Source organism: Parus major, chromosome 3, assembly GCF_001522545.3.
Source record: "Parus major isolate Abel chromosome 3, Parus_major1.1, whole genome shotgun sequence".
Taxonomy (NCBI): Eukaryota; Metazoa; Chordata; class Aves; order Passeriformes; family Paridae; genus Parus; species Parus major.
In genome coordinates this window covers 80599479-80613591 of record NC_031770.1, presented here as the reverse complement: position 1 = coordinate 80613591, position 14113 = coordinate 80599479, and the positions used below count along the sequence as shown (strand labels likewise).

At 42.5% G+C, this 14113-nt stretch overlaps 1 protein-coding gene across 1 annotated transcript in view; it reads left to right on the top strand.

The window, feature by feature from the left end:
• BCKDHB (branched chain keto acid dehydrogenase E1 subunit beta) overlaps nt 1-4274 on the top strand; it is a 108657-nt gene extending 104383 nt beyond the window's left edge. The window contains exon 11 of the mRNA XM_015622778.3: nt 2771-4274. The gene's annotated coding sequence lies outside the window, so the exon portion shown is untranslated. The remainder of the gene's footprint in view (nt 1-2770) is intronic.
• The last annotated feature ends 9839 nt before the right edge of the window (nt 4275-14113 follow it).

Here is a 14113-nt window from a genome sequence, read left to right as displayed (position 1 = left end):
TTTATGCCCTCCTTTGGAAGCTTTCCAATCATTTAGTGTCTTTCTTACACTGTGGTGCCAAAAACTCCACATAGGACTTGAGGCAAGGTTGCCCCAGTGCAGAGCAGAAGGGACAATCCCCTCCCTTGCCTGGCCAGTGATGTGGTTCTTAATGCACCTCATTTCCTTGGAATTAAAACTAAAGCAGTTTTCTGACATGTCATCTTTTTTGTAGAATATGTAATTAGTGTTTTCCTTTTTTATAGCAGTTGTCCTTGCCTTTGATCTGGGTTGAAATAAACTCCTTAATGACTTGTTTCCTTCTTTTGTTTGTCACCTCTGTAACACGGTCAGGGAATTTTGCCTAAAGAGAATGCTTGGTTGTATCTTTCCTTGAGGCAAGTTACTGGGTCATGCTTGGTAGCCTCTGATTTGTTACTTTTCAAAGGAAACCAAAGCACCAAATATAGTCACCTCTGTAAGAAAAGGGAGACAAACTGAGGGCATTTGGTGGTTCAGAGACTTCGTTAACTCCCTCTGCCACTACAGGATGGTAAAGTGAGGGAGATATGAGCTGAAAAAATGCATTCTGAGATTGCATTGAATTTGTGCACAATCCAATTTCAACACTGGAAGTCTACACTAAACCTGGTCTAAAACATGGAGAAGTCATCTGCATTTATACTTCTATTTCTTTCATGGGCTGGACCACACACAAATGTCAGAGGAGGTTATTGGTCAGCTGAAAATGTGGATTTAGCATATCAAAGAGCAGGTTTATTAGGGGTCATCTAAAAAACAGTGCCAGGACACAGAAAACTCTGCCTTCTGCCTTGTCTAACAAAACATCCAGATGTTGGGGCCCATAACACCATATCTTTTGGTTGGTGTGACTAGATATTAGTGTCACAGAATGAGCTGCTCAAAGTTTTTCTGTTTTTTTCTATGAGAGTACACACAGCCTCTCTCATTTCCCCCCTGGGAGAGAGAACTGGAAGAGTAAAAAAAGCTGGGTGCTGTGGTTAATAATTTCCAAAGTTAGCATTATTATCTTAAAGTACATTTAGTTTTGTTCAGCCTGTGTTGACAGCATCTCACACACAGGTAGTTGCTTATCTTGAGTTTGTCAGTACAGATGGATTTCCTGCACAAAGACAGTGTTTGCTAATGTGTCCTGTATACCTCACCAATGAGACAGACAGGAGCAAAGTCTCTATCTTTCAGCAGCTTCTCAGTTATTAAAATTTGTAGCTATGTTAGCTATAAGAGAAATAGCTTCCAGGTAGGCAGCTGTGTTCCAGATAACTCTCTGTAGTTGGAAAACAGATAAAGATAAAAAAAGCAGTGAGATTAGGATGGATATGCATTTCCTGGGTAAGTGGAACAGTGTCTGGCTGTTTATTTGAGGAGGGAAAAAAACCCCTAAAAGGAGAAGCAGAAGACAGCCATGAAACGGAAGAAAATAGTGACAAATTTTATAAAATATACTCTTGTTCACCAATATGTTGAGGGCTGACTGTAGCATAGAAATGGCAGGTATTTAAGTGTTCTTCTGTTATATTTTGCAGCTTTTACTACCACATTTGTATATTTTGTTTTCTTGTCAGATTCTGAACAGATTCTAAATTTTAAAGCTGTTCCTTGCTAGGTTGCAGTTTATCTCTGTGAGAGTGTGTGTGTTCATGGAGGGCCATTGTTACTTTTACAAACTTATTCTCTAAAAATGCAATGTTACAGCTTCATCGCTGAGCTATTTTATGAGAAGTTTAATCTTGGTGCTTAAAGGCTAGGTGATCTTAGGGGGTTGATTTAAATTTGTTTTTCTTTCCAAGCATTTGAAATTGGTTGTGCTGGAAACAGGAAGGGACATGGTAGGTACTTTAGTTAGTAATTGTGTCTTCCTTACACCTCTGGCTGTTTGGCAGGGCTTCATACAGGTTAGCTTGAGCACAGGACAACGGTACTTCCTCTCCTTGTTTGATAAATAAGATATGAGAGACTGTGCAAGATCTTTTTAACCTGCAACAAACAACCAGTTCTTTTCAATACATGAATCACAAATGTGGCAGGCTAGACTGCCTGTTTAATAAGCGCTAACTGTAACCACTAGAATAAAAAAACCTCCAGAATTTGAGTAGGACACAACATTCCTGGTTTATAATCTATCCCTGCTGGATGACAGAAGTCATGCAAGTGGCTAGTGAATCATGTCTTACAACAAGTGAGCAGTCCACATATAAGATACCACACTACTAAAGCTATGACTTAGACTGTTGGTATGGCTGCTGCAAGTCTACATTTGCATTCAGACATTGATGAGAATTCATGCAAGATCAATAATGAAATTATCTTTAAAAAACTCTCTGTAAACAGTAAAGGTGTTGACTATAGTTTCTTTACCAGACCCCTCTTCTCTGTAATAGTAGAATGATAGTATATTTAGTGGAAAAAATACAAAACATTTACTTAACATTCTAGAGTAGGAGGGAAGGTAGTTCATCATAAATTTTTTTGTGTAAATGACAATAATTAGTGGTGTGATGACTCCAGGTATCATTTGCAGCATTTCTAATCTCTTCAGGTCTACCTTGGCAGCTTTAAAGATTTAAAATAGTATTTAACAGAAAATCAGTAAGTAATTGGTAGTAATTTGTTTTAGTTCATACACTTTGAAGTTAAGACATTATGAATTCAAGAAATAAGATTACCCTGGAGTGTGCTGTCTGTTTAATGTGCAGATATTAGTTTCAGTCTTCAGATTTATAATTTATTTTGTCATCTTTTTCTGCAGAGAGGAGAACAACAACAGGGAATACAGAAGCTGCCTTCAAAACTCCTGACATTTTAATCAGATCTTTTGGGTTTGGAATTTACATAGCAGACTTTTCTTTTAACTCAGCTATCCTGAATGTTCATCTTGGCTATTCTTCAGCAAGTTCAAATTTTCCTTAATTATGAAATCAGTGATGGGCAAGTGATTGTTACAGTAAGTAGTTTCAGATGCATTTAAAGATATTCCAGATGTTGAATGAAAATTGCATATTGCCGTGCTTCACTAAGTTACATCTAGACTTCGCTGTGTAAATATCAGACGCAGAATTTTATTCAATAAAACAATACGCTCATGTTGTCTCTTAGTTTTGCTATTGTTTTCGAAAAACCCAAAGAAGTTACTTGAATGTAACTCTGTTTTCAACACAATAAACCTGACTTAGTCTGTCAGACCAATCTGTGTGATGGACACCTGCTTTAACTGGTGGCATCAGTGTTTTACTTGTGTGTCTTCATGCAAAACAGGCCCTCATACTGATTTCCCTTTCTGCAGGGGGAAGTCCATTTTTCTTGAGAAAGGAGGAGAGCATTTTTTGCTTTGTTGCTCTGAGTGGGAGGCTTAATTGGTACATCTTTGCTGCAATATCATTCCTTCTAGAATTGGAATGTGTCTGCTACTAAGCAGTTGTGTGAAAAGCAGTTTCTCTTCCTTTTTTCTGCTTTGCTGTCTGTACAAATCAGTCTCATTCTGCATTGCTTCTTACCAAGTGGGGGAAAGAGTGGAGTGGAGCCGAGGAGATGGATCTCAATAGCCAGACAATCACATTTCTGTGATTATTCAGTGGGGTCTTTCCGAGAGAAAGAATACCTTTGTACACAAACCTGCTCAGGACAATCCTCAAGGTGACAGCTGAAACATACCAGGGAACCTGAGGAGGGATAGCTTCACAGTCAGTATCAGTGGATCTGTGGAAAGTGCAAAATTGTTATCTTTTCAGGTCCTACCGTTTTGTGTAAGATTCTGTGTTCATAGTTTGTGCATTCCCTAAAGAATCCCACAACTGATAATGAAGTTAGTTCTTAATGTATCCAATCAAAATGAGATTGTTGTCAAATTTTGCAAGTCTCCTGTAAATGCCGTGTATAGAACTTGTTTATTGTCTGAAATAAGATAAATGCTTTACATGCTTTATATTTTTTTGTGCTGGATGGAAGCTATTTGGGTCATATGAAGAAAAATGGTTTTAAAAATTATTTCTGTCTTTGTAGAACATCAACAGATATTTTAGTAACTGTCTCCTAAAAATGTACTGTTACTGTATTTCAAAGCATATAAAATAGATGCAATTATAGTACTGCCTTAGTGAAATGTACTTTGGTAATTAATAGCCTTAATAAAATATACTTTATATTTGCAGTTTTCATAGAAAAAAGGTGATTTCTAATTCAGTGCAAAGCTTAAATTCAAGTGGCCTGTATTGAAATATGGAATAATATATTTCTTAATAAACATGTCGATAATATTTGCTCTTAATGTGTATTGCTACAATCAGGTTGAGGGGCAGGTTTTGTGTTTTCGGTGGCTGGTGGTGTGTCAGTTTTAATAGTATAAAAAATGGTTTCTTTCTCCTCTGCTTTGGGTAAGAGAATATTTTTCTCTGGCAAAGATGAATTAATGTTCTAAAATAGGTGTTGCTCCCAAAAGCCTGCCTAGATGGCAGTATTCACTCATGTAACCTGTACTCAAGGATGGAGGCTGTTTAAATGTGTGTTATGAAAAAATGACTTACAGTGCTAAGCTGGATGGGAAGGTGTATGCTGGTACATACAAATAACTGTTTCTTATTAAATTTCTTAATAATAAAATCCAAAGATAAATCATATTTTCTGTTTTTTAAGCACTTAGGTCTCTTAATTGGATATTCTCAGTAATATTCTCAGTAATTCTTCATTTAACCTGTACGAAGATTGTTTCAGTCTAAGTAACTCCTAAAGGAAAAATTTTGTCACTACTCCTTGCTGATAGTCCAGAAAATTAGTAATATATCTAGTCATGCTCATTTAACACTAATTGCTGGAAATACTTATGGTACAAAGTTTATTGCTCGGTCCTGAGATCTTCATCAGAAGGGTTGTCAAGTATTGGAACAACCCCAGGGAAACAGGGGAGTCACCATCCCTGGATGTTTTTAAAAGATGCGTAGCTTTGACATTAGAAGTGTGGTTTAGTGGTGGACTTGGTTGTGCCAGGTTAATGGTTGAACTGGGATGATCTTAGAGGTCTTTCCCAACATAAAGTATTCTATGATTCTATGAAAGACCTACTCAGCCTTCATGGGACCCCAGATTTATTAACTGCAGATGAAAGACTTGTATCCTCTTCAGTCATCTAGCTCAGTTAAGACTGTAATGCCATAACAACCTCACTGTAATAAACACTGCAGTGATTATATAAAAATTGGATTTAAATCATTAGAGGTATTCTTCCTCGTGGAAGTGCATGTGTTGATAAGAGGATTAGCCACTAGTACATTCTCACTGCGGTAGCCAGGAGCCTTGACACAATGACCTTCTTCTCCTATGGTCTGATAATCAATTCTGAGCCCGTTAATCTTTCCAGACAGCTTTCTTGCTCCCATAGCTGAAACCCGGTGTTCCCAGTGCACTGGTGTACTGCAGAAGCTCTGTTCTAGCCACATAACTTCAGAGGCAGCAACTGAAAGGAATCCATTCAGCAAGCTGGCAGAGATTTTTATCACAGCAGCTCATGGGGTTCAGTGAGCATTATATGTTCATAACAAAATAAGCTGACACAGTCCGTAAGCTCTGCCAGATTTCGGCAGACCCGAAATAAGGATGCAATTCTTTTGTAGCTCTTTTTCAGCTTAGCTGCTCTGCAAGATACACGTTGATTAGATATGGGAGAGCTACAGCTGACTTCAGCATAAACATGATTTTTAGAACTTGGTTCAGTTGCTTGTGCTTTGGCATTGAATACCATTTGAGATGCCCTGGGGTGTCCTGCATGGTCTCCATGTCTCCTGCTTCCATACATCCTATGTGGTATCTGCCAACCCCACGTGTATCTTGGGTGCCTCAGGGCATCTCAAAGAGCAGATGCTAGTGTTCAGGCATCTAAATGGAGCACTTTGTTTTCTGGACCTTTGGATAGCTGATGTCTGACCATTTGTCTGTGAGTCTACATAAAATGCCAGCACTGAGATTGATGCATTCCTTGATTTTCCAAATAAATTGCTCAAATCCTCAGTATGTGCATGTGGGATACATGATGTTGTATGTGAAATAAAGTATTGTCTCCTAGGTGATGGGCTGATGCTGCACTGGACTAGTTACTTCCTCAAGGAAAATAATTTAGAGCAAAACCCCAGCCTTGAAACTGGCCATAAGTCACAAGGTTTCTCATTATTTTCTGAAGATAACATGGGCAGGTTCAATTTCAGCAAAGCCATGAGCAACAGGGGTGAGTTAATGGGAGAAGAGTCCCCTTGCTTTCTGTGGGCTCTGTGTGAGATTCAGCTCAGGACTAAGCCACCTAAATGTGTCCAGATCTAGGTATGTATGGCTGAGCAGAGCAGCTGAGCTGGTACTAAGTTCCTTTAAGTCTTGACTCATTCTGGAAGCTGAATTGACTCCACTTACTGGTGGTCCCTGCATGGTGCCACATTAGGTGCTGTAAGGTGTCCCGTCTTGCCCTCAGCTGCTTGTCTGGAAAGGTTCAGGTGTCCCATCAGTTCTTGGTCACACCTGCTACTCGAGGTACATCTTTCACCATGCTCAAAGTCATCTGGGGCATCATTGCTAAGAGTGTGGGCAGCAGGATCTAATTCCCCAGTGGCTGTGGCTGCCATGGGATCACAGTCCAAAGGTAGACATTAAATTCTTAACTTCAGATGAAATCACTCATTCCATGCTTTTGGCAGAAGGGATAGAGTGGAGGGGAAGCACATGAAGTGTTTTGTGGATGCTGGGGCCATGCACTAAGTGGTAGAAGAAGGTGGGAGAGGATGGTCTGTCCCTTAGTCCAGCTGCTACAAGCAGCACTGGCCTAATCCATGTTTAATATCACGTTAGTCATCCCCAGCCCCCTAACAGAAATATCTAAACCTCCTGATGAACAATACCAATTAATTTGATCAGTTGCCTATTTTCATATTTCAAGGGGAACACTGAAGCAGCCCTAGCCTTGGTTTTATGTTACTTGCTTTGAAATTGCTTTATGGTCTTTGGTGATGTTTTTAAACCCTATTTTTGTCTGCCAAAATGTTTCTGCTACTCTAAGAGCAGAAACTAGTGTCTGGTGTTGCTCATGTAGGTCTGTGGCTAACTGTTCTGCAACTGACAGTAATGTGCCACCAGTGTCTCATAAGGCATCCCTGTTGATTCCTGTGTGTAATTAATTACTTTTATACGGTAATTAAATCATTCCTGTTTACTTGCACTCTGCTTGCAGCTGAGTACTTGCTGAAAGGAGAAATTTTCTGAATTGCCTGTGGTTGCTGTCTTGCAGCGTTGGTGAGCTCTGCCTTGCCTGAGCCACAGCTAGTTCCAGGCTTGAGCAGTCTCTGGCAGTTCAGAGGAAAGTGACCCAGGCTGCAGGCAGGAGAGTACAGCTGATGCAGCCCCTTCCCCTCTGCTGCCCTGCCAGGTTCAGCTGTGCTGAGGGCCTCGAGGCAGCCCTGCCAAGGGTTCGGCTGGCAAAGGATGCTGTGGGTGCGCGGAGCCGTGCTGGGCCCCACGTAGCTTTGGTTTGGCTGGGGACGGGGGCTGGAGAGGCGGCAGAACCCTGCCCCTGTGAGAGCTGTGACAGTGGCACTGCTCCTGTCTGTGAGCTGGGGACAGGCTCTGGCACATCTGGAGCAGCACATCCAGGCAGGTGTCAGTGGCAGCTGCACAGGGGAGATATTACAGATTGTTTTTCAGTGATGACCTGGGACCTGACGGGCACTGTGTGACTCCAAGCCTGCCTGCATTTGCAGTGTATGGTGTTCCACATGCAGCTTGGCTGTCTCACACTCTTTATTTGCTAGTCTAGGGGTTTGCAAGAAGGGGCAAACCTAGATAAATTTAAAATTTTTGGATGGTTCATGCAGGAGATGCAGGGAAGGTGCCTCCAGCAGGACCCATGGCTGTAGCATAGTGCATTTCCCTACCATCCAGCCTGCTGCAGGGTAGTGCCTCAAGTCAAAGCAGAAAATGATTGAAATGTATGTGCCACATAATAAAGTGTTTTTGGGTAATTGTTTATCCCATAAAACCCAGAAAGATTGTGTCTACTGTGATGATAATGTTTTAATGCCTACTGGCTTGGCCTCAGGAATTTTCAAAGATGCCTCTCAAGAAAGTGGTGAGGCAGTGGAGGAACAAAGCCCAGCCTTGTTCAAGTGCAGCTCTGATGGTTTCATGGCATCTCTTCTTGTAACCTACTGGTCCTGTGGTTTGTTCATGAAACAATTTAACTTGGGAAGGAAAGTGTGAGCAGGTTGGCATTCAGATGTTAATACATGGAGAACAAAATGGACTAAGGACAGGCTTAGCATAATCATAACTTAATCCTCTCAAATGACTTTTTGTCAGTCCCCTCACTATCTCTTCAGTAAAGTTTCCCCCCTCCCTTTTTGCCAGCAACCTACTTACTCCTTCAACTACAGCACTTAAATTTTTGAAGTAATTTTTGTCACAATATATTGTAATAAAACCAAACTTTTGTTTCTCACCTGGTGTATTACAGTTGAGTTAGAGGCCACTGAAACAAGTGGATGTTGAACAGCCTTGCCAAGCAGAGCTGGTCTGAAGCCCTGGCCTCCTCCTTGGTCCTTCCCTTCCTGGCTTGGCCCCATGCCACAACCAGCCCACAATTTCCTGGGTGTGGGGAGACTTTGCTGCCCCAGGTGGGGGGTGGTCATGGAGCGAGTACCACAGCAGTGGTCGCTGCTCCTGGGTGATGCAGAGTGAGAGGGAGAAGAGGTGTGAGGGGGGCATTAGCATTTTGCAGGGTCATAGCCCTGCCTGTCCTCAACCAGTGACTCCAGCCTCCCCAGGTTTCCAGCCTCAGTCCCTTGGGGGAGAGGGAGCCAGCCTGGACATCACAGCCTGTGTATCTCTCCCTGCCTGTGCTGCGTGCAGGCACCGTGTCCCATCCCTCAGCATTCCTTCTTGTTCCTTCTCGCCCAGGTGGAGGCAGTTTTGGTGACTTACAGCAATTCAGTGCTCAGGCTGTGGAACACCCACTCAGGCAGTGATCTGGGTGTTGTCATAGGCACAGCTTGAGCCTTTGGGAGATGACACTTTATCTAATTAGCTTTCGATGAAGAACATGTGATTCATCTTGTGTTACGAGCAGTGAAATCACTGAACATTTTGCTGTCAGCATCGCTAAATGAGCCTTCAGCTTCCACAGTACTGTGGTTTAAGGGAGGCCTTGTGCAAATTTGTCGGGGTTTCTGTCATTGCTGCACCAGCTCACTCCCCTCAGCTTCATCTGCCTCTGCTCTTGCAAAGCTGTTTTGTGGCAGCACAGCATTTATTCATTCTGATGTTTTGGGAAGGAGGATGTTCAAGTTATTAATACAGTCAAAATCATCTTGGTGCAACGTAGCTGCAAAAACAAACTGATGTTTGTGGTGTCTATAGACACACTGAAATTAGTGAGGCTGCTGTTGAATGAATCTGTCTCGGTGAGATTAAAATTTAAAGTATCTTTCCCAATGAATTTGATTAATTTTATTTTTAAAGACAAGCAGCCCTTAGGTTGTAGTCATTTCCTTCCACTGTCCTGGTAAGATGTCTATATCCATAGATGAAATCTTAAGATTCTTCAACTGAGTATTAAATATGGGGCTATCTTCTGAGCAGGTTCTTTGGATTTATTTTCTTGTTTTTCAGCCAAGGGAAATAGTCAAATTCAAGTGAGATTTGTTCTTTTATTATTTATGAAGTTCTTTAATCCTTTCATTAATTCTGATGCTATGCTGAAAAAATCTGCTAGGTAAGTGTTGCTGCAGTCCCATGCAATGAGGTGAGTTATGTCTGTGAATACTCCATTGCCAGGGAATACAAAGACCTGATACTGTATCTGAGGTTTTGGCTGGGATGGAGTTAATTTTCTTCACATAGTAGCTGGCACAATGCTGTGTTTTGAATTGACTACAAAAATAATGTTGTAACACCCTGATTCTTTGGGTTTTGCTTAGTGCTTACCTTAATTCAAGGATTTTCTAGTTTGTCATGCTCTGCCAGTGAGGAGATAAATGAGAAGCTGATGGGGAACAAGGGCAAGGACACTTGACCCAAACTAGCCAAAGGGATATTCCATACCATAGAATACCATGCCCAGTATCTAAACTGAGCCAGGAGGATTGCTGCTTGGAGATGGACTGCTTATCAGTCAGCAGCTGGTGACCAAGTGTGTTGTGCCTCGTTTCTCTTGGGTTTTATCTCTTTCTCTCCTTTCTGATACTATTATTATTGTTATTGTTGTTATCGTTATTATTATATTTTGTTTCAATTATGAATCTCTTCTTATCTCAACCTACAAGCTTTATTTTTTTCTTCCCTATTCTTCTCCCCACTCGGGAGGTGGAGGGGAGGAGTGAGTGGCTATGGGGATCTTAGTTGCTGGCAGGATTTAAACCACAACAGTGAGAAATAAAGCCATGACTATACTGTCTGGTGTCCTGTACACCTGGAGAACATCAGAGTTTGCTGCCTCATCACCAGGACCTGTCCCTGCCAGCCAATGCAGTGACAGGGCTTGTGTAGGGCTGACCACCTCTCAGAACAGCCCTGCAGCTCAGAGAGGGTGCTGAGGGCTGCGTAGTGGCAGGAACACCAGATTAGAAATATTCCCATGTGTCTTGGCATGTGAATAAATGGTTCAGGTCTGGGTCACCATCACCAGTTAAATGTTGTGCTCACTGAGGCTGGACAAAATTTCTGTCTCTCTGTTGACATGCTGTGCATCCTTACTGGCCTGCGGCTGTAAGCTCACTCTGCTCAGCCCTGCATGCCAAGCCTGTCAGGCAGGAATATTCCACACTCTTATTTGCACATAAACCCTCTTTTATTTCCAGGGCTGCTGAACTGTGTGGGTGGCAACCCTTTCAGCTTCCCCAGCTGGTCATTTCCTCTGCCCACACTGTAAACGGTTTAGGTGTCCCCTTGCCTTGAGATGGATGCTCCTTACTTTGTAATTTGCGAGCCCCACCACGATGAGAGTGCAGCACAGAGGTCCCACAGCAGTGTCCCAAAGCAGGGCTCAGCCACAGAGACTGAGCTCAGTTGGGCCTGTCTGGGCCTATTTAAATGCTCCTGATTGGTTTGATCAAAAAATTATTTTCAATGAAAATCAGTGGGGTTGGCGCCATCCACCTGGTGTACAAGTGCATGAATTTTAGGCTTGATGGAGCAATGACTACTGCCTGCATGCATGTGTTACACACACTCTTCATTGAAGAGCATACTCAAATATGAGTATCTTGGAGGAAAAAAAATCAACAGAACACTGCTCATGAGTTTTTAAGAGGCTGTGTATAGTGCAGCACTTGAGTTGTGTTCCATTATTTGAAAGGAGATGTTCAGAAACATCTCAGTTAAGAAATAAGAAGGTGACAAAATGTGGTAAAGACTATAAATTGTAAACTACAAAGTAAGCCCACATCTTGCAACAAGAGCTGCTTTATTCAGTCAAGGAAGTGCACTTAGGCGTAGCTTTAAATAGCATGCATCAGAAAAACTCTCAAATTCTATATAATTTCACATAATTAAATGTAGGTATTTCATCCTACTACAATTTACTGCCTTGCCCCTTGTGCCTACAATGTTGATATTCATCATAGAATGGAGCAGTTTATTTCAGTGAGAGCTAACCCACACTTGCAGAGCCCAGATTATAATTATCCTCCTGCCAAGTGCCAGTCACGGTTCCTCTGTTGCCCGTCTGCGAGCCGTCGGAGCCGGCACCAGGCAGAGTGGCATTCACAGCGCAGCGGCTGCAGGCGGATCCCCGAGAAAGCTGTGGCTCACCCCATGCCCATGTCTTCTTTCTGCACTCCTGTCTGCAAGATTTCTCTGTTTTCCTTCTTGTTTTGCTCCTCTTAGTCCCAGGGTAAATGCAGCCCTGCCTTTTGGCTGCTGAGATCTGGGGATGTCTGGAGAAAAACATTGTTTTAAGTAATATAAACAGTAGGGGGAAGTCCTGGAAACCTTTTTGTGCTATCTTTGAACCACTGAGAGCCCAGTGATGATGGCTGTGAGGTGGACATGGGGACCATGGGACCAGGTCTGCTTTCTCCCAGACCTGAAGACTGTTGGGGTTTGATGCAGGACCTCACAGGGCAGGGATGTTAAACATGAATCATAGAATCAGAGAATAGTTTGGGTTGGAAGGGACCTTTAAATGTCATTAGTCCAACCCTCCTGCCATGGGCAGGCACACCTTCAACTGGGTCAGGTGGTTTAGGCCTTATCCAACTTGGCCTTTTGGAACAATTCCAGAACTAGGGCATCTACCACCTCTCTGGCAACCTGTTCCGTTGTCTCACCGTGCTCAGAGCAGAGAATTTCTTCCTAATATCTAATCTAAATTTGCCGTCTTTCAGTTTGAAGCCATTTCCCCTTGTCCTGTTAGTACATGCTCTTGTAAAAAATTCCTCTCCATCTTTCTTGTTGTCTACTTTAGGTCACAGGAGGCTGCCATGAGGTCTTTCTGGAATTTTATCTTCAGGCTGAGCAACTGCAACTCTCTCAGCCTGTGTTCATACATGTGCTCCAGCCTTTTCATCATCTTTGTGGCCCTTCTCTGGACTCAGTCCAAAGGGTCCAAGTGTTTCCTGTGCAGAGCACCCTAGAGCTGGATGCAGTGATGCAGGTGGGGTCTCACGAGAGCAGAGCAGAGGGGCAGAATCACCTCCCTCGACCTGCTGGTCATACTGCTTTGGATGCAGCCCAGAATACAGCTGGTTTTTTGGGTTGCAAGCACACATAGAAATAAACAGGCCAGTGAAGATGACACGAGAGTACAGGGGCTCCAGCTCTGTTCCACACCTGGGAAGAGAGCTTCCAGGCCATGAAAGAATGCAAACTCCAAAAAGGTGGTGGTGGTGGTGGTGTGCTCAGGGATTTGAAAGGCTGTGACCAGGGTGCTGTCAGCTTGCCCAGAGCATTGCTGTCACACCAGGAATGTGTTTCATGAGCAGTGACACAGATGTCCTTGTGCCTGCAGCATCTCTTGTTTGTGTGGCTAGAGGTAGGGCCTTGCACTGAGCAGGCAGGCAAGCCCATGCCACAGTGCCAGGAGCAGGGGTGGCTCTGCTCTGCCACAGAACTGGGAACAAAAGGCTATTGTCCAGTCCAAACTGCAGCCCCTGGATTATGTGCTCTTATGGGTGAAATTCCACTGGAATATTGTGACACATGCAGTGAATAGGATGAGGTCCTCACTTATTCCTTCAGCCATCAGTCCTCTCAGGGGAAAGCACAGGAACACCAAGGAACAGCTGAGGAGCTTCTCCTTCAGCACTGTCAGCATCATCACCTTAAAAGCTACCTCATCAATTGCATTTCTAGTTGAAGTCTACCCCAGTATTGTCAGTAAACATTGTATACTGCTATATGCCTATATTATATACACACAGCCTAGGATATGCTATTAGATGGATTATATTTTTTGCTGTGATGGAATCTGCATGTATTACCAAGGTTCAACTTCATTCCTTTGCTTCCTCTGTCCTTGCCTATTGTTGTTTTCCTTGCCTTCACTGTTGAAAGGGAAAAAATGATCAAGAGGCATCTCTAGTGTTTCATGTAGAGAACATCTAAAACAGGCCAGCAATGTACTAAATCAGTTCTCTAAAGTGGATTTGATGAACAGATCTCTGATTAAAAGGAGAGTTCCTTAATTTCTGTTGGATATGCCTGAATACAACACATCCCGCACCTCCATTTTTTTCCCCATTTTTTTTTTTCTTTTCTGAATGTTTTTTTTGTCTCTTCCTTTTACTTGTGTTGAAAAACAAAACAAAACAAACAACACCAACACCCCAAAACAAACAAACAGAAACAGCAAAAAACACCTGAGTGAAAAGTGCTGCTTTTCTGCCAGTGTGCTATATGCCAGAAATTCACACAGGTAAGTATATTGAAAAAGAGGGATTATGCTTTAGCTTGTTTGCTAAGATCTGGTTTTAGCTCCAGAGAGTTAAGGCAGGGCTTTTAGCAATGGTAGCTAAAAATACTTCCATGAAGATGTAAGATTTCTGAATTGACACAATTTTTTTAACAGAAAAACCTGTTTAAACAAAGTCCTTGATTTATTTTTTTCTCAACCCCACCTCTCAGACTTTGC